This window comes from Mesocricetus auratus, unplaced genomic scaffold (genome assembly GCF_017639785.1).
Source record: "Mesocricetus auratus isolate SY011 unplaced genomic scaffold, BCM_Maur_2.0 Super-Scaffold_100004, whole genome shotgun sequence".
NCBI lineage: Eukaryota > Metazoa > Chordata > Mammalia > Rodentia > Cricetidae > Mesocricetus > Mesocricetus auratus.
The window spans coordinates 115,200,341-115,219,415 of NW_024429189.1; the positions used below are offsets into that span (position 1 = coordinate 115,200,341).

Consider the following 19,075-nt stretch of genomic DNA (forward strand, 5'->3'; position numbering starts at 1 on the left):
ACAAAAGAAATGAACCATTCCACTCTTGTGTTTCAAAACTCATTATCAAGCCAGACAGGGAGCAGACAATATGATCTGTACAGCTGTGCTGCTGGGAGGCATCACACCTTATCCCAGACTCCTAGATGGTTGCACTAGCCCATTGCTCTGCAGAGTGCACTTGAGCAAATGCAGATATCATTGTTATACTTCCCTGAGTGAAGTTCTTCAGGACTATTCACTATTACAAGATAACAGTCTAACACCCTGAAATTGTTACCCCAATTTCACCAGGTACAATTTTTTACCAACATTGTGCCTCCAACTACCCCTCAGATGATATTAAAATTGTGACTACTGTTTCTTCTCTACTGGAATATGTAGGCTGTCTTCAGATTTCTACATTTTGGTATTTTGTTTTGACTTTTGGAGTTTATGCTATCAGATTTATTCATTGCCCTTAAGAAAATGTTTTTGTTCAGCAAAGTAATTTCCACTCTTACACTTCCCCTTGCTCCCTGTATTTGTACTGAGGATGCACATTCAGTGCTCAGAAGTACCTTACATACAGCTTGCATGTTAGGTAGTGGGCACGAAAAGTTGCATAGACTCTGACTACCTACTAGTTGCTGGTCCCAAATCATGCTCATGGCCCTTTGCTTCTCAGTACTGAACTTGAATATTTGTCCAATTGTAGATATCACTCAGAAGTTAGCACATTTATCGGTCACTGTGCCCCACACTGGAGTCAGCAGCAAAATTTCCAGAGCTTGGGTTTCTGATGTATTTCACTTGGTCCTGAAGCTGCTGTGTTTTGTGAGCCATGGTTCCTTTCTCATACAAGGGGGAAAATAATGCCACCTTACAGTATTTTATAAAAGTATGGTGAAGCTCTGTTTGCAGTGATAGTCTAGAGTGATTTTCAAAAGATTTATGTTATTATTTATATGATTGTGTGACTCTCTGTGGGTTCATGTGGGTACAGTAAGGAGGAAGAAGAAGGCATTGATTCCCCTGAGGCTCAAGTTACAGGTACCCTGCTGAAAGATACCCTATGTGGGTATTGGAGATCAAATTCTGGTCTGAAAGCTCTCTTGGCCACTTAACCCTACTTCCAGTCCCTACAGTAAGTTCTGACTGTTAGTTTCACATCTCAATCAAGTTTATTCTTTCTTATATTTTCCAACATTAATATGTCTTCATCTTTAACCATCCTTTACCATCCATACAGCACCAATTTATAGCCACTCATTTAACAAAGCATCCCTCCTCCCATCCATCCATCATCTATACAAGCTGTTTATGTACCATGTAATCACTTACTCATCCAGGTTGGATCCTTGGCAGTGCACAAGGCACTAAAAGATAGATGAACAACTCAGGATAAATAAAGTGAAGTCTGAGTCTCTGGAGTAAATAGGAAGGAAAATATGGAATTGAAGCAGATGAACAGCCTTATTTTCTATGCTATGTAAAGTGAGCATCATTGTAAAAACCAATATAAGCCACCGGATACTAAACTGATTTGACTGTTGATGCGATGCTTACAGACAACATATTTGTGAAATGGCTGTTTCATCATTAATTGGGCAAAGGAGAACCCATTTGACAGATTATATCAGAATAGACACCCAAAGTCAAAGAATATGCAAGCAGGAAGACTGACTTCTTGAATCATACTCATAGAGATTGGTACTGATGTAAGAAAGGAAATGCAATGGGGACAATGATGGAAAGTCACAATATTCGATATGAGAATGGAGAAATGGAAATGACTATGCAAGAGCTGTACAAGAGATCAGGTGTGAGTAGGTTAGTTGCATGCCTATCAGTCAGTAGTTGCCTGGATGACGCATGGCAGTTACTCAAACCCACTGTGTTTTGGCCACCCATCTTGTAGTAAGCAGTCTCTATGTCTGGGCCTGGTACCTTTTAAGCCTTCCATAGAGCTAACCAAATTAACAGCAGTCGTCACTTAATGAGAGCAATGCATTCTGAAAAAGTGCATTATTTACTGATTCTGTAGTTTTATAAACACAACGCAATGAATTTAAACCAAGATGCTACAATGACTCTAGACTATAAGATAATATGGGACTACTGCTATATATGTGTCTATCACCAAGCTGCCAGTATTCAACCCATAAATCTCTCTTACTAACTATCTATAAATGAGAAAGAGGGGATGTTAGCCAGCTCCAAATGGCAAAGGTTTATGGCTTCAATGATACTGGATAAAATGTGAACTCCAGAATAATCAAGAGCTGTCTTATGTATGACTGGGTGAGTCAGTTAAAAGAGAGTCTTGGAGTTTGGAGATCCCCTGTGTATTCTGCTCATGTTTAGGTATTTGACTGGATTCTAAGTCAAATATGATCTGGTATGGGATCCAGACAAAAAACAATGGGTTAGATCTATATATTATAACTTGGAATAGATGGATGGGTGGATGGATGAATAAATGTGTAGGTAAGAGGAGGAATGGATAGGTGAAAGGAACAATAGGTGGTTAGATGAAGAGAAGGATGGGTGGATAGATCATTAGTCATACTAAATGGATGCTGTGCCATAACTGGTACTTGTGTTCATTATGATATTATTTATTAAATAATCTGTTACATAAAGCCATTCTAAGGTTGGTGTATTATTATTACCTTGTAGAGAAACAGAGGCACAAGTGGGTGTTGTCAGTAAATTAGCACTGGGACAATCAACAGAACTTACCTCAATTTCATAATTTTTACATGTTCATTTGTACATATGAATGTTGGATTATAGTTCTTTGCAAATTAACCACATATGTAAACATCACAGCAATCAAGACACTTAATTAGATAGCCACACCATGGATCCCGAGCCCATCCCTATACTAATCTCTCTAAGTCTCCAATATATTATTTAAGATTCAAAGTAATATTATTTCTCAAATCCTACATAAATGGAATCATATCTCACTGTTATTTTCAAGTTATCTTTTCCCCTTCATTTCATTTCTGTAACACTCACCCCAAGTTTAGATGTATTAGTTTTCCCTAGTATGACACACAAACTTTTTAAAACATTTATTGACCATTACAGCAGAATTTACATAGTTTTCTTTTTTTACACTTTTCATTATATATTTAAATTAGAAACAAGCTTGCTTCCCATGTCAGTACCAGCTCCTTCTCCCTCCCCTCCATGCCCACTCCCTCCCCTCAGTCCCCCCCCCAATCCCCACTCCATTCCACAGGGAGGGTAAGGCCCACCATGGTAGATCTCTAGAGTCGGTCATTTCTGTTCCAGGGAGGGCCCAGGCCCTCCCCCAAAATGTCCAGATTGAGAAGGCATGCCTCATTATGGGATGGGTCCCCAAAGTCCATTTGTGTGCTGATCTACTGCCCCAAAACCCCATAGATTGCCTGAGTCTCCTCACTGACACCCACATTCGGGGGTCTGGATCAGTCCCATGCTGGCCTCTCAGCCATCAGTCTAGGGTCCAATATCTCCCCCTTGTTCAAGTTAGCTGTTTCTCTGGGATTCACAAGCCTAGTCTTGACCCCTTTGCTCATCACTCCTCCCTCTCTGTCACTGGGTTCCAGGAGTTCAGTTCAGTATTTAGCTGTGGGTGTCTGCCTCTGCTTCTGTCTGTCACTGGATGGAGGTTCCAGGATGTAAGATAGTCATCAAAATCATTATTAGGGATGGGCATCTAAAATAGTCTCTCCTCTACTGCTTAGTTTGCCAGTTGATGTCATCCTTGTACATCTCTGGAATTCTCACTAGTGCCAGATCTATCCTGCTCTCCTCTATTCTTCCCCCCAACTCAACTTTCCTGCTCCCCCATGTCCTCCTATCCCTTCCTCTTGTCTCCCTCTCTTTTTCCTGGCTCCCTTTCCCCCTCCCCAACCCTGTGCTCACAATCTGCTCAGGAGATCTTTCCTCATTCCACCTTCTCTGGGGTACCATGTATATCTCTCTTAGGCCCTTCCTGTTTCCCTGCCTCTCTGGCAGTGGGATTGTAGACTGGCACTCCCCTGATTCATGTCCAAAATCCATATATGAGTGAGTACCTACTATGTTTGTCTTTTTGTGACTGGGTAACCTTACTCAGGATGGTTTCTTCTAGTGCCATCCATTTGCCTGCAAATTTCAAGATTCCACTTTTTTCCACTGAGTAGTATGACATCGTGTAAATGTATCACATTTTCTCTATCCACTCTTCAGTTGAGGGGCATCTAGGTTGCTTCCAGGTTCTGGCTATTACAAATAGTGCTACTATAAACATAGTGGAACAGATGTCCTTGTTGTATGAATGTGCATCTTTTGGGTATATGCCTAATAGTGGCATTGCTGGGTCTTGTGGTAGACTGATTCCCATTTTCCTGAGGAATCTCCATACGGATCTCCAAAGTGGCTGTACAAGTTGGCACTCCCACCAGCAGTGGAGGAGTGTTCCCCTTTCTCCACATCCTCTCCAGCATAAACTGTCATTGGTGTTTTTGATTTTAGCCATTCTTACAGGAGTAAGATAGTATTTCAGAGTTGTTTTGATTTGCATTTCCCTGATTGCTAGGGATGCTGAGAACTTTCTTAAGTGTCTCTCAGCCATTTTAGTCTCCTCTATTGAGAATTCTCTATTTAGTTCTGTAGCCTACTTTTTAATTGGATCCTTTGGTGCTTTGTAGACTTGCTTCTTGAGCTCTTTGTAGATTTTGGAGATCAGCCCTCTGTCAGATGTGGGATTAGTGAATATCTTTTCCCATTCTATGGGCTGCCTTTTTGTCTTGTTGACTGTGCCCTTTGCCTTGCACAAGCTTCTCAGCTTTAGCAGGTCCCATTTATTAATTGTCTATCTCAGTATCTGTGCTACTGGTGTTATACTCAGGAAGCAGTCCCTGGTACTAATTTATTCAAAGATACCTCCCACTTTCTCTTATAATAGGTTCAGTTATTAATCTCTCTTTTAAAAATGTGGATGCCTTTGTATTTGGGGCATAGATGTTCAGAATTAAGACTTCATCTTGGTGGATTTCTCCTGTGATGAATATGAAATGACCTTCTTCATCTCTTTTGATTGATTTCAGTTTAAAGTATAGTTTGTTAGATACTAGGATTGCTACCCCTGCTTGTTTCTTGGCTCCATTTGATTGGAAAATCTTTTCCCAACCCTTAACTCTGAGGTAACATCTGTCCTTGAAGCTGAGGTGTGCTTCTTGCATGCAGCAGAAGGATGGATTCTGTCTTTGAATCTATTCTGTTAGCCTGTGCCTTTTTATGGGCATGTTAAGACCATTAATAATGAGGGATATTAATGACCTTTGATTGCTCATTTTTGTTTGTTTTGGAATGGTTGATGGTGGTGGAATTATGTGTAGATTTCCACTCCTTTTCTCTTTTGGCTGTTGGTAAAGTGGGATTATCTATTACCTATGTTTGTCTCATTGTAGCTAACTTCCTTGGATTGGAGTTTTCCTTCTAGAACTTTCTGTAGGGCTGGGTTAGTGGATATGTATTGTTTAAATCTAGTTTCGTCATGGAATATCTTGTTTTCTCCATCTATAGTGATTGAGAGCTTTGCCGGGTATAGTAGTCTGGGCTGGCATCCATGGTCTCTTAGTGTTGGTAGAATATCTATCCAGGACCTTCTGGCTTTCAGAGTTTCCATGGAGAAGTCAGGTGTAGTTCTGATAGGTTTGCCTTTATATGTTATTTGGCTTTTTTTCTTAGCTGCTCTAAGTATTCTTTCTTTATTCTGTATGCTTTGGGTTTTGATTATTATGTGGCGAGGGGACTTTTTTGTGGTCCACTCTATTTGTTGTTTTGTAAGCTTCTTGTGCCTTCATTGGCATGTCTTTCTTTAGGTTGGGAAAGTTTTCTTCTATGATTTTGTTGAATATGTTTCCTGACCCTTTGAGTTGGGTTTCTTCACCTTCTTCTGTACCTATTACTCTTAGATTTGGTCTTTTCACAGTGTCCCATATTTCTTGGATGTTTTGTGTTAGGGATTTGTTAGACTTAAGACTTTCTTTGGTTGATGAATCTATTTCTCCTAGTGTGTCTTCAACACCTGAGATTGTCTCTTCCTTCTCTTGTATTCTGTTGGTTATGCTCTCATCTGTAGTACCTGACTGTTTCCCCAGTTTTTCTATTTCCAGTATTCCTTCAGACTGTGTTTTTTAAATTGTCTCCATGTCAGCTCTCAACCCTTTCACTGTTTGAATTGTTTCTTGTAATTTTTGCTTCCTGTTTTCCTCCCTTTCTTGCATTTGTTGGATTTTTTTTGTTTTTTTCCTTCCATTTCTTTAAGGAATTTTTCTTATATCCTCTTTGAGGGCCTATATCATTTTCATTAAGGTATTTTAAGGTCATTCCCTTCTGCTTCATCTGCACTGGGTTGTTCCGGTCTTGCTGATGTCTAGATGCTAGTGGTGCCTATTTGTTTTTCTGTTGCTGAGTGTGTTCTTATATTGCCTCTTTACCATCACTTCTTCCATTGGGGGTAGTAAGATCCTCTTCCTCTCCTGGTGGGTAGGCAACCAGGATTCCCTTTCAGTGGGTGCAAGCAAATCCAATACTCTCTGGCCTTTGTTCCTCTGCTCTCTGTCCACTGTCCTGTGTCCTGAGTGTAGGCAAGAGTGAACTGGCTCTCTCTGCAGGCTCCTGGTAGCTTGGTCTTCAGTCCAGGGGGCAAGTTGACCTGGCTGCAGTCCCCAGGTCAGGAGATCTGAGAGAGGGCAAGTGGGAGGAATTAGGGTCTAAGATGGGGATCCAGAGCTCACCTCTGTCCTCTGCCCTGAGTGTGGGGGGAAGTCTACATAGTTTTCTATAGCCTCATATGTACTTGACTTGAGCCAAAACTCCAAAGTTCATAAAATGTTGAAGTAATCAATCAGAATTGCACAAGTGATTTCTTTTTAATGTTCAGTGCTTGTTCTCACTTAGGTACCCAGACCTGACAAGAAGGACATGCTCACTGGCACAGACAAATAAATGAGACTGTGAGTTTCAGAGTTTTTATTACACATGTGACAGAATGGGGAGCCTGTCCCAATAATTTAGTGTTGGCTTCAACGGACGCTGTAACGATACGCGACACACAATTACTGAAAGTAACGCTAAGTATTTTATGTAGAAAATTGCTCACAAGTTACCAAACCCAGAGAAGCCCAGCAGATCTCAGCTAGCGACTGGACCGGAAGCCGAACTCCAGGAAAAGAGAGCGAGACTTCCTGTGCGCGGTCTTTTATGCCTTCCCCCGTAACGCCCCTAGCCATGCCCAAAAGTGGGCCTGGCTAGTGACGTAGTTCCGCCTACGTACGTATACGTCTTTACGTCCAGCCGTATACGTCTTTAGTCCTGCCTAAAGTGGGTGTGGTTAGCGGTGTGGTAAACCGCCCTTTTATTACCTCATCTGTATGCGCCTCTAGTAAGTCACATGTTTAATGGCGGCATCAGACTTCCTCCTACAATTTAGAGTGGGGGAGTAAACACAGCTGGGTGACTGGAAACATAATTATTCATGCCAGTGATGGATGGAAACATTTGTGCTTAGTTTCCAGACTTTTTGGACATTAGAGGACCTATGTAAACTAAATATGCAAGCAACAAAAATTAAAGCCAAAATCAGATAGTCAGGCCATCGGTTGAAAAATAAAGGACAGTCTATTAGAGGGCACAGGTCCAGTTTTTACTCAGAAAAATAGTTGACAAATGTTAACAAGGCTACTGTGGGTAGTCACGTTTGTCATGGAGGAACTATGACTGTAAGGGATAGTATGGAGTCCTCAATGTGGATTACATAGACTATAGTGTCAGCAATTGCTCCAAGTAAGACAGAAGCCTGATACCACAGCCCCATCAAAAAAGAATTGATTTTATAGCAAGATTTCTGTAAGTTAAAAGGAAGACAAACTAAAAAGTCAACGGAGAATGTCAGTTGGCATCAAACAGGGAATAACTGTCAAGTAAGGGAACTCTGGGATAATGACAACTCACCTTTACATGAGTGGGGTGGACCAGTTTAAGGGTGATTTGGGGTTTGTTGGTTCTCTAGATATCCTGTTCTAGGAATAGGACAAATTCTACATTAAACTGGTTCAGGAATCTGGAAAGGAGAGAGAGTGTAGCCTGTAAGTTAAAGTACTGTTTGAATCTACTACTGGGACTTGTTGCAGGAAATGGCATGACCCCTACTATTTCAGAAAACGTTGAGATAAGAGAAAAAAGGGTATCTGTCTGGTCTTGTAACTAATCCTCAAATACACTGAAAAGTCTGGAAACTCAACATCACATCATTAATTTTATTTGTGGCACCAAAAATTTTTCATATGCACACATACACAAAACAAACAAACATTTCAATGGTTAACCATGGTTGTGAACCAAGCTTAGAGAACCAAGATGTTCTCCTATAGGAAATTAGTAAAGAGATCTTCATAGCTATGAGTGTATTTGGATATTATAAAAAATTTGGAAATTTCAGAGCAGCTTTATCAGTAGCTAAAGCAAAGAAATTCTAAAGACTTCCTTTCTGGTTCTCACATCCCCAAGTTTATAACCATCCACTCCTCTATTGTCTTTTCTGGTGATTGTGCAAGGTGGTGGGAAAGATACTGGGAAATTTAAAGCAAATGCCAACAACATTCTAAGGAGTTTTTCTTTCTCTTCCAGCTTTGGATTCTGTTTATAACTGAATTAGAGTTAGTTTCCATGTCTTTGCATCTAATTCATGAAGCTCATTAGGTCCAGTTCCTTGTGTGACAACTCCTGCTCTAGGTAAAACCACCTGTGATCTTTGATTCTACCATCCACTTTGGTAGCCAGAGGAACGTGTTTTATAGGTGTGTCTTCTTTTATTGCAGTACCTGTGTGTGTACAAGTCATGTGGGACATTATGAAAATGATACTATTTTTGACCAAATCCATGCACTGGGTCCCCATGGAGCAGGCTAAAATCTATAATGATCTCATTCACAGAAAATCAACAGATTCAAAATGAATAATCTATTGGCCATTAGAGAAACCAGGACAAAATGTCGACTTTCCTAAACAAACCAGTTTCAATAGCATGATGATGAAGCATGTGTTCTTATCCTTATATAAAGTAACCTGAAGGAATCTGACAAGCCACGATTATCTTCCCAGTGCTCTGTCTATTTTTACCTTAAGAGGCAAGTTACTTGAAAGTGGTGAGCCTCTGTTCCTGTTTCCATCTAGAGCTTCCCTGTCTGTAAAGAAAACTCCCTGGCTCTGCCAATGGAAAAGTGTTCTGCTTTGTGACACAGTGGTTCTAGACTCTAAAAGCATAAAAGTAGCTAATTAAAGTCTTTGACTAAATTATAAAAGTAGCTACTTAAGGTCTTTGACTAAATTTGTTGTAATTTTGCCTTTTATTAAAACAAAAATACTTTGTGAGATGACAGTAAATCAAAGTTTGTCTATTTTTCAATTTCTTTGCAGATCTGGGACTGAAACCCAGGTCTTCGCATGTGCAAGGCAAGTTTAGTTAATTTTTTTGTCTTTGTCATACCAAGAAAGAAAGCAAAGACATTGGAGCTATTGTGGTTATTAGATAAAAATGTAGGTCCCAATGATGGTCAGGAGACATCGCATACTGAGTATATTTTAAAACCAGGCCCGAAAGTTGAAGCCTTGGCCTCTCTTTTTTAGTCACCATGTCCTCAACAGTCTTTGTTCTAAACCTAGACTCATCCTTATTCCCACAGTTATGCACAATTCCTACTCCTCATCACCTGAGCTCTAGCAAGGACACTGTCACCAGCTCACACATCCACTGACACATTACTTTCATGAGATGCTGCTTACAGGTTCCTTGATCTATGATCAGTTCAGTCCTCTGGTGGCTGTTTTGGGGTACATTTTAAGCTTGTGAGCAAAGGAATTAAAGCACTTGTTTCTATCCCCTCTCTATCCATGTGACTGTTCATTTCCTTATGAGCACTGCAAACTCTAGCTGCACTAAACAAAAAGCTGCCTACAGTTTTCCCCTAGTATTTATCCTCTTCCTCCTAGAGTTCTTTCCAGTGATCATCATGTTAACTTTCATAACTTTACTCCAGAATATCCTTTCAGACCTAGAAGACTGAATTTTTCCTTGATCTCTTTCCAGTGTAGTCTTTACTATAATACATCCTCCCAGCACAGTTGGACTCAGTTGAGGAAGTCTGCTTCCCCAGCTAGAAGGAATATTTGAGGACATAAATCAGTACCCATGCACAACCAAGAGCTCCACTCTCACCTGGAATGCAAGTACCCTGAAAACACATCTGTCTGTGGAGCTAATGAACACCTGGGTCCACTGGTAGAAATGTGCTCTTAGGGTTTCAGTGATCTCTTGTGTCAAATCAGGGAGAGATTCTTTGCTAAACTTGAGTTTCTTCAGAAACCAGCAGCATCACACCGCCAAGGGCCAGGCTCAGAAAGTGGAGGCACTAAAGCTGACAGAAACCTCGGGTCATTCCATTTCCCCAGGTGAATTAATTTTGAAGCAAAACTACTTTACCCTCCTGCTTGTAAACAAACATTCTGAATTCTCCATTGTACACCCTCACCTACTTCTAGCTGTGGAGTTTGGTGTGTTTTGTCATAAAGGAAATGGCAGTGATGACTGAACTATTATAAAGCATCTACAGTGTTCCCATGGCAGCATCTGTGGTGCATGGGATATCTCGCCCAGCCCAGCATTCTTTCTAAGTGGATCAGAATACCAGAGCCAGAAATCTGTATTTCCTGAAATCCTTCTATGTGGTAAAAGATTATTAAATTCTTAGTACTCAGGGCCTGATATTCTGTTATACATTGATTATTGCTGCTTGAAAGTTTCCCTCCTCTTTCCCCCTACCTAGAGTATCTTTTCTATTGGTCTTTGCCAAGATCACAGATGTTCTTCATTCATTAGCGTAAAGTGTCCAAGGTGAGTCAATTGTATGCTATGAACTGTGGGGCATATTGGCTTGACTTCTTTGGGGTCCTTGGAATGTCCCATCATCCTATAGAATACCAAGCCATGATCCTTCCCAAAATGATGGTGTCAGAGGTGTGAGATTGGGACAATGGGAGCTGTCCGAACACTCCCTAGCCTATAACATATTTTCTTATGCTGTATGAAATCCAGGAAGGCCAAGGCTTAAAGACAGGAAAAGATGGCTCATTTCTTGCAGAAGAAAGGTCAAGATCACCTTGCAGAGTGGAAAACGTCCACAGGTGCCTGTAGTGAATGATGTATTATAACACATTTGCTGGAACCTGAGAGGGAATTAGAGATATCCATGAAGCCACACTTAACAGGAGTGGTAGCTGCTATAGTTTCAATGTTGCTTTTTTCTGTGAACTCATACCAAAATCTAATTTCCAAGGCTGTATACTAATTTTATTGAGAGAGTGTAAAGTTAATTCCCCTGTGTTACTCTGGTGTGGGGGAGACTTGAAAAATGATTAGGATTATGTCTTCAAGTGGAAACCCATGATTGAAGCCTGGTAGTTCTTTGAGGACAGTAATCATACACACACACAAGCACACACACACACACACACACACACACACACATCCTTACAAAATTCCTATTTCTTTCTATATGATTGCATGTGCTACTTAAGGACTTTGCCAGACAAAAGGCCATCAATATCCACAGTTGTCATGGAGGGACAGAACCTCTCTGTCTGTCATGGCATGGGGCCACTGGACAGGAGACTAAAACACCTGTACCATTCATGACATTATGTAGGAGTGAACCCCACAAAGCTATCTGTCCATGAGGGCGGGGACAAGTAAATTAACACAGGTAGATATAAAAGGAAGTGAAAGGAAAAGGACCCTTCCCTTTTCTCTTGGAAGCCAGTCACGCTTCTATCTTCTAGCTTGTGCGACTCTCTCTCTGGTATATAAATATATTGTTTTCCCTATAGCATTGACTATCATCTATATCTGGTGGTAGCGGTGGGATATGAACCCATGCCCCCGAAGAGACTTGTAAATAAATATATTGTTTTCCCTATAGCATTGACTATCATCTATAACATTATATATTTTGTATTGGGGTAGGAAAAAGAGGCAGTGGATAATGTCTTCCATGAAATAGGACACAATGAAAGACCCATTTGCAAAATCATAGAATGACTATGGTGGCTACATACAACATGTATGAATCTAAAAAAATATTATTTGGAGTGAAAGAAGTCAGATATGAATATGCATACTGTGTGACTCTACTTATATAAAGTTCTAAAATGCAAACCCAGATTATAGTACTCAAGAAGATACATAGTGACCCACAGAGTGAGCACACGTGTGTGTGTGTGTGTGTGTGTGTGTGTGTGTGTGTGTGTGTGTGTGATGATAAAGATCCTGGAAACTTGTATATTAAAACCCATGAAATTGTGCCCTTAAAATTGACATAGTTTGTTGTATGTATATCTTTCCTCAGTAAAGTGGAATTTTAAAGTTCCCTAAAATCTGTTGGAAAATTAATTCTTGTTAGGCAAAACATATAAAGTCATTGGTGTCTCTGTAGTGCAGAGCTCTGATCAATTGGTGAGAGCAAGGGGTGTGGCTCTGCAGCTCTGTCTCCACTTTTCTTAATTAGGCATGGAGCTTCTCTCTGCCTCTATTTCATCTCGGTTTCCCATTCCTCTCAGGCAGAAAGCACTTTACTAATGGGATTAGATCTTCTCTGTTAGATGTCAGTGTGATCAAATAATTCCTCCACGATTAAATCAGACATAGTCTCATCCTGAGTTGAAATATTGATTGCTGCCAAGTTCACTTCTGCTCAGTCCCCAGAAGGCACTGTTCCTAACAAGAAAACACCACTGGCATTTCTTTACTCTGTGTCAACCCAAAGACAGGGAGACTTTTCCTCAAAATTACTAAAAGCAGTGTCATCTATACTGCATGTTTAGAGATTAGCCACCTATACAGTTAATCTGGGCTGGAGCAATCTGTCAGCCATATTAGTGGGGCTGAACATGGTACTTGCTAAGCAATGATTTTGCAAACAGTAGGTGGTTCTCCAATACTCTCTCAGTTAGGCATAAAGACAAAAGTCTGTCTTCTTTACTGCACCAGCTGAAAAAGTAAGGAAGAAGTGTTGTGAAATTGAAATGGACACTTTGGGTCACGATGAAGTAATAGTACACTATCACAAGGAAAATCACTTTCCCAAGAAAAGTTTATATTCTGCACCACAATTGATACTTCCAGTGGTGCCTCCTATAATGAAGTCATTTCTGCCCATAAAGAGCAACTTATTAACTTTCATCGCAGGTGGACCCATCCTGAACAAGGCACAGGGGAAGTTTCATCTCTTCAGAGGTAAAGTTGACTGTCTCTTTCACTCGAACCACTTCGTCCAAAGCAACCCATTTTTCCCCCCACAGGATGTAAGAAAGGTCAGGTTCATATCACAGTGAGGACTTTTTCAAAATGGACGGTGTACTTTTGTCCCCCTCTGAGTCTGGTGGCAAGTGGCACTAAGTTGTCAATTTCCAGGTGCAGAAATTGAGTTCCCCCAGCAGGCATTTCTTGCAAAAGCACCAATCAATAAGAGGGAAAGAAGGCCCTGCAGCTAGCAGGTGAGGACTGCGGGCTCTCACTGCCCTGGACCTCAGTCCACCTTGGATCATGTCAGACAAAGGATGGAGGACTGACAATGCCAAGCGTCAGCAGTCTGCGTTTCCATTAGATGGAATCCTATGGTTTTGGCTTTTTGATTATTACTTTCCAAGCTGGAAGAGCAAAAATACCAGCCAGTATCCTGCTCTGATACTTTCTCCTCTGACATGGAATAGTAATTTGTGTGCTGATAGGTGAGAAGACCCTCACTTTCAGGTGTGGAGACTCTGCACTGTGTATGCCTCATTCTCTGACACTTCAATTTTCTTGCAGAAGACAGAGTGTGGGAAGAACTTGAGTTCATTCATCACAAATTTCTATAGTGTCTAAAGTGTAGACATCAGACTAGTTGCATATGTGACCACACTGACCTGATTGACAGGTCATAGCCAGGGCACCTCCAAGTCTGTGACTTTTTACCAGATTCATGTTTTTTTCTCAATATGTGTTTTTATTTAAATTAGAAACATAAATGCTTCACATGTTAATCCCAGCTCCCTCTCCCACCCCTCCTCCCTTGCCCCTTCACCAGCCCCCCCATCCTCCACCCCATCCCCACATCATTCCCCAGGGAGGGTGAGGCCCTCCTTGGGGAGGGGGATCTCCAAAGTCTGTCATTTCATCCAGATCAGGACCTAGGCCCTTCCCCATGTGTCCAGGCTGAGAGAGCATCCCTCTGTTTGGAATGGGCTCCCAAAGATCATTCATGCACCCATGGTAAACACTGATCTACTACCCAAGGCCCCAGAGATTTCTGAGGCCTCCTCACTGACACTACTTTCATGGAGTCTAGATCAGTTCCCTGTTGGCTTCTCAGCCATCAGTCTGGGATTCAAGAGCTCCCTCTTATCCGGTCAGCTGTCTTTGTGGGTTTCACCATCATGGTCTTGACCCCTTTGCTCATCACTCCTCCATCTCTGTCACTAGGTTCCAGGAGTTCAGTTCAGTGTTTAGATGTGGGTATCTACCATATTCATGTTTTATGACAGAGAAAACAATCTTTCTAAGGAGTTAGTTCTGGTAGGTTCACAATTTAGACTGGCCCAGGAGCTAGGGAGACAATCATCCAATAAGATAGCTTGTTACAAGGGTGCTGTCCACAATATTTGAATGGTGAACCAGAGGTGTGCTTTCAGAGTGGGTGGATTCAGGGCAGAGACATGAGCAAGAAGCAGAAGTAGAGAAAGGAGAATTAGGTGGAAAGCAAGAGGTGCAGGTAGGGGTGGTTCTAAACCATCCCATGCCATCCACTTGTCGAAAGCTTCCTTTAAGAAAACCCTAACAGACTCTCAAAAGGGAGAGAACCAAACTGCCACTCTTTGGTGATACTGTTGTTTATGAAGAAAAGTCAAGAATTCTACAGGCAAGTTACAAGAAACAACATGACCTAAAGTCACTCAACACAAGGTCTTTAGAGTGACATTTATGGCCTTCTGTAGTTGAACAGCCTTTAGGAATGGTTCACAAAGTATCTTATTTAAAACAGCTCACAAACTCAAGAAACCCAGAGATAAAGCTTTAACTGTGGAATCTTTGTTTTTCTTTAATTGAGCCAATTCATGAGATTTTTTAAGAAACTATTTCATTTTACATATCAGTCCTCCCATTCCCTCACCCTTCCATCCTTCCATGCTTCAAACCGAGCCCCCCCCAACCCACCTCCTTCAGCTCCTCAAGGATAGTGAGGTCCTCCACAGGGAGCCACCAAAGTCTGGCACATCATTTGGGGCCGGGCCTAGGCCCTCTTCTGTGTATTTGGGCTGCAATAGGATCCCTCCATAGATAATGGGCTCCTTTGATGTCCTTCCCCTATAATGAGATTGATGACTACCTTGGTTGCCATTCCTAGAGCCTTTATCCAGTATTTGATCAAAGCAGAAATAGGCACCTACAGCTAAATACTGAGCCATACTCCTGGAATCCAGTTGTGAAGAGGGAGGAGGGATGAGCAAAGGAGCCAAGTCCATGTTGGAAAAACTCACAAAAACGGTTGATCTGACCTAGTGAGAGCATGGAGACCCTAGTTGTAAAGCTGGGGAGCCAGCATTGGACTGAACCAAGTACTCTGAATGTGGGTGCCAGCTGGGAGGCCTGGAGCCAGTGTTTATCCTTAGTGCACAAATGGACTTTGGGAGCCCATTCCCTATGAAGAGATACTATTATAACTGTGGAATCTTAATGTAAAAGAATATGACAGTTTATTGACAAGTTGAGAGAGACACTATATTTGTGAACAGAAACAATCAATGTTCTAGAACTGTTGACTGTCTCCATATTGAATACTCACCTTAGGAGAATTTTAGCAAGTTAACCATTGTTCTTCAGGGTCTTGGTATATGTGGGGTTTAGTGTGTGTAGAAGGGTAAGAGATGGGAAAAGAGGGTTCCTCTCTGATTCTCCTCAGTAAGGGCAAACTGCAACCACCAGAAGGCCTTTTATGGGTGTGTTGATGGAAAACACCCTTATATCTCCACCCCCAGAGGTATTACAGGGCTGCAAGGAAGCTTGACTTCCAGGCTAGTTACACTGAAGCACATGTATCAGATACTAATAATCCTCCATCCCGCTCCTCAGGCCACAGGGCTGTGCTTCCAGGGCCAATACTTCTTTGACATAGCTGATAGTAGATTGGTCTCCTCTGTGCTCAGCCTTAGCCAGAACATTCTCTAAGAACAGGGGTGTCAAGAGAGCCTTTATGATCACTTTGCTGCAATGCCCACTGTGAAAAAGTTTGGGCCATAGCTGGACTCTTGGGGCATGTTGCTTATCTCCTCCTGCTCAGTGCCACTCTGTTGTGCTATGAAATGAAACAAAGTATGGGGGACAAGTTCTTGAGAAATCTGGGGTCACAATATTTTTCCCTTGACCTTCCTACAGGCCTTTCTTCACCATTTGGCATATTTACCAGATACTCACCAAACTGCAGCCTATGGAGTCTACCACACAGACATGTGGTAAGAAACCTAGGAAGTTACTGGGCCTGCCCAACATAGAGCTAACCCTTCTGTTTGGAAAGATCTGTCCTTCATAGCCCCTTGTCTGACTCCCTGGTGTTAACAGAGACTGCACACTTGTTGAGAGTCCACCTGCTTCACATATGGAGAAACTAACACTCAGACAAGGGGTCAGATGGATGCATTTCTGTGACACAGAATATTAGAACTCTTTGAGTATGTACCTTAGAGATTACCTGATCCTATAGTATGGGCATCTGACTCTGTTGCCAGGACACCAACCTCCAACAGAGCAGGAAGCCACCTGTTATTACCAAGCCTAAGGGTCTATCCTATGAGGACATTTAATGGTGACCCCTAGAGACAAGGCAACAAACCTTGGCATTGTTTATTCATGTGTGTACTTTTCTTCTCTTTATTCTTCAGCATTTCAGTAGAATTTCCCTCTCTCAGTCACCATTTCTTGGGCCCATTTGCCTTCTAAGTGTCTTCAGTAGGATCCTGAAATTCCTGTCTACAAGAAGTTCCGTGAATGCTTATTGTTAATCAGAGTAACAAGTTTCCAGTCCACATGGCCAACAGATTTGCTGGTAGAAGTAACCAGCAGCAAATTGCCCGATGGGCTCAAAACACTGAAGGTCAGCCTAATTAAAGTGTGGGCAAACATGGATTGAGGGAAGGAGAAGGCTGTCACAGAGAAGGATGCTGGGGAGTAAATCAAACAGCTTGGAGACAGCCTTGTCAAGAACATATGACTCATTTGTGACTTGATATTCCACCCTGACCCAGCAGGAGCTCAAAAGATGTGATTTCAGAATGGATGTTGAGGGAGCTGCAGCACAAAACTAAGCTGCTAAGGCAAAGAAAGGGGGAGAGAAAAAAGTATAGAAATAAGGAGTGAAAGGGGAAAAGGGGAGAGAGACAGACAGAAAGAGACAGAGACACAGAGAGAGAGAGAGAGACAGACAGACACACACACACACACACACACACACACACAGAGAGAGAGAGAGAGAGAGAGAGAGAGAGAGAGAGAGAGAGAGAGAGAGAGAGAGAATATGCTACACCCTACCTCCTAACACAAGTCACCCAAGTCTGCATACCCAACATTGCCTGGATAACCAGGAAGTGGTGACTGAAGAGCACACCGACCTAGGAGAGGAAAAAAAATCAATAAAATGATTCCTAGTGGTATTGTGCTATAATCATAGAGTGGTGCCTAGCCCACCTGTCATCAGAGATGGCAGCTGATGGGAGCAGATGCCAAGACTCACAGCCAAACACTAGGTGGAGAAAGAGCTTAAATTGGAGATCTCCATCAGGTCCATTCAATTGGAATTCAGGAAACACCATGAAGAGGAGCAATTGTAGGAGCCAGAAGATTGAGGACAGCAGGAGAACAGGACCCACAGAATCAACTAAGCAGGGCTCACAGAGGCTTTTGAAACCTGAAGCAGCAAACGGGGAGTCTGGATGGGTCTGAGCCAGGTTCTTCCTCTGTACATATGTTGTTTGTTAGCTTGGTGTTTTTGTGGGACTCCTAAACGTGGAAGGGGGTGTCTTTGACTCTTTTGCCTTCTCTTCAAATCCTTTTCCTCCTACTGGCTTGCCTTACCCAGCCTTGATATGAGGGTTTGTGCCTAGTCTTTTTTTTTTTTTTACGAGACAGGGTTTCTCTGTATTGTTTTGGAGGTGGTTGGACCAGCCCAGGCTCAAACTCACAGAGATCCGCCTGCCTCTGCCTCCCAAGTGCTGGGATTAAAGGCATGCGCCACCACCGCCCGGCTGTGCCTAGTCTTATAGTATCTTGTTATCCCTTGTTCAGTTGACATGCCTAGGCAACCTGCTGTTTTCTAAAGGGAACGGGTGAACTGGGGAAGAGGAAAAGTGGGGACAGGAATTGGGAGGAGTGGAGGGAGGGGAAACTGCAGTTGGATTATATCATATAAGAGAATACATTTTTTATAAAGAAAAATAAGTGAATAATAGTAAAAAATATTTAAGAAACCTTAAAAAAAAAAAGAAAAAAAGAGCAGGCTGAGCAAGCCTTACGAAGCAATGCAGTAAGTAGTACTCCTCCATAGCCTGTCAGTCAGCTCTTACCTCCCAGTTTCTGCCCCGTTTGAGTTCCAGTCCCAACTTCCTTCAGTGATGAACAGCAATGCTGAAGTATAAGCCAAATAAACACTTTCCTCCCAAAGTTGGTGTTTCATTGAAGCCATAGAAACTTTAAGACAAGGAGGAAGTGCCTTCTGGTCTGACTATCAGAATTTAAGCCATGGCAATCTGAATCAGGAAAGATCTTCTTTTCTGCCTTCAATCAATCAGCCTGGTTCCTGGGTCTCACTTGAAGAGACCAGGAGCCTGGCATCATAGGCAAAGAACCAGAAGTCAAAACCAGGAGGACTGGGTTCTAGTTCCCTCTCCATGATAACTTGCTGTTCAGTTTTGTTCAAGACACTCACTTCATTACTAAAACTCTACTAATTGATTTGAAAAAAAAATCACTTGAAGCAAACCAATGACTGGA

General features: G+C 41.9%; 1 long non-coding RNA gene across 1 annotated transcript in view; it reads left to right on the top strand.

Moving 5' to 3' along the window:
• The first annotated feature begins 10,641 nt into the window (after window positions 1–10,641).
• Window positions 10,642–19,075, top strand: part of LOC121140266 — a 28,652-nt gene continuing 20,218 nt past the window's right edge. Inside the window, exons 1-4 of the long non-coding RNA XR_005877057.1 lie at window positions 10,642–10,728; window positions 10,827–10,894; window positions 13,244–13,291; window positions 16,469–16,545. This is a non-coding gene — a long non-coding RNA (uncharacterized LOC121140266). The remainder of the gene's footprint in view (window positions 10,729–10,826; window positions 10,895–13,243; window positions 13,292–16,468; window positions 16,546–19,075) is intronic.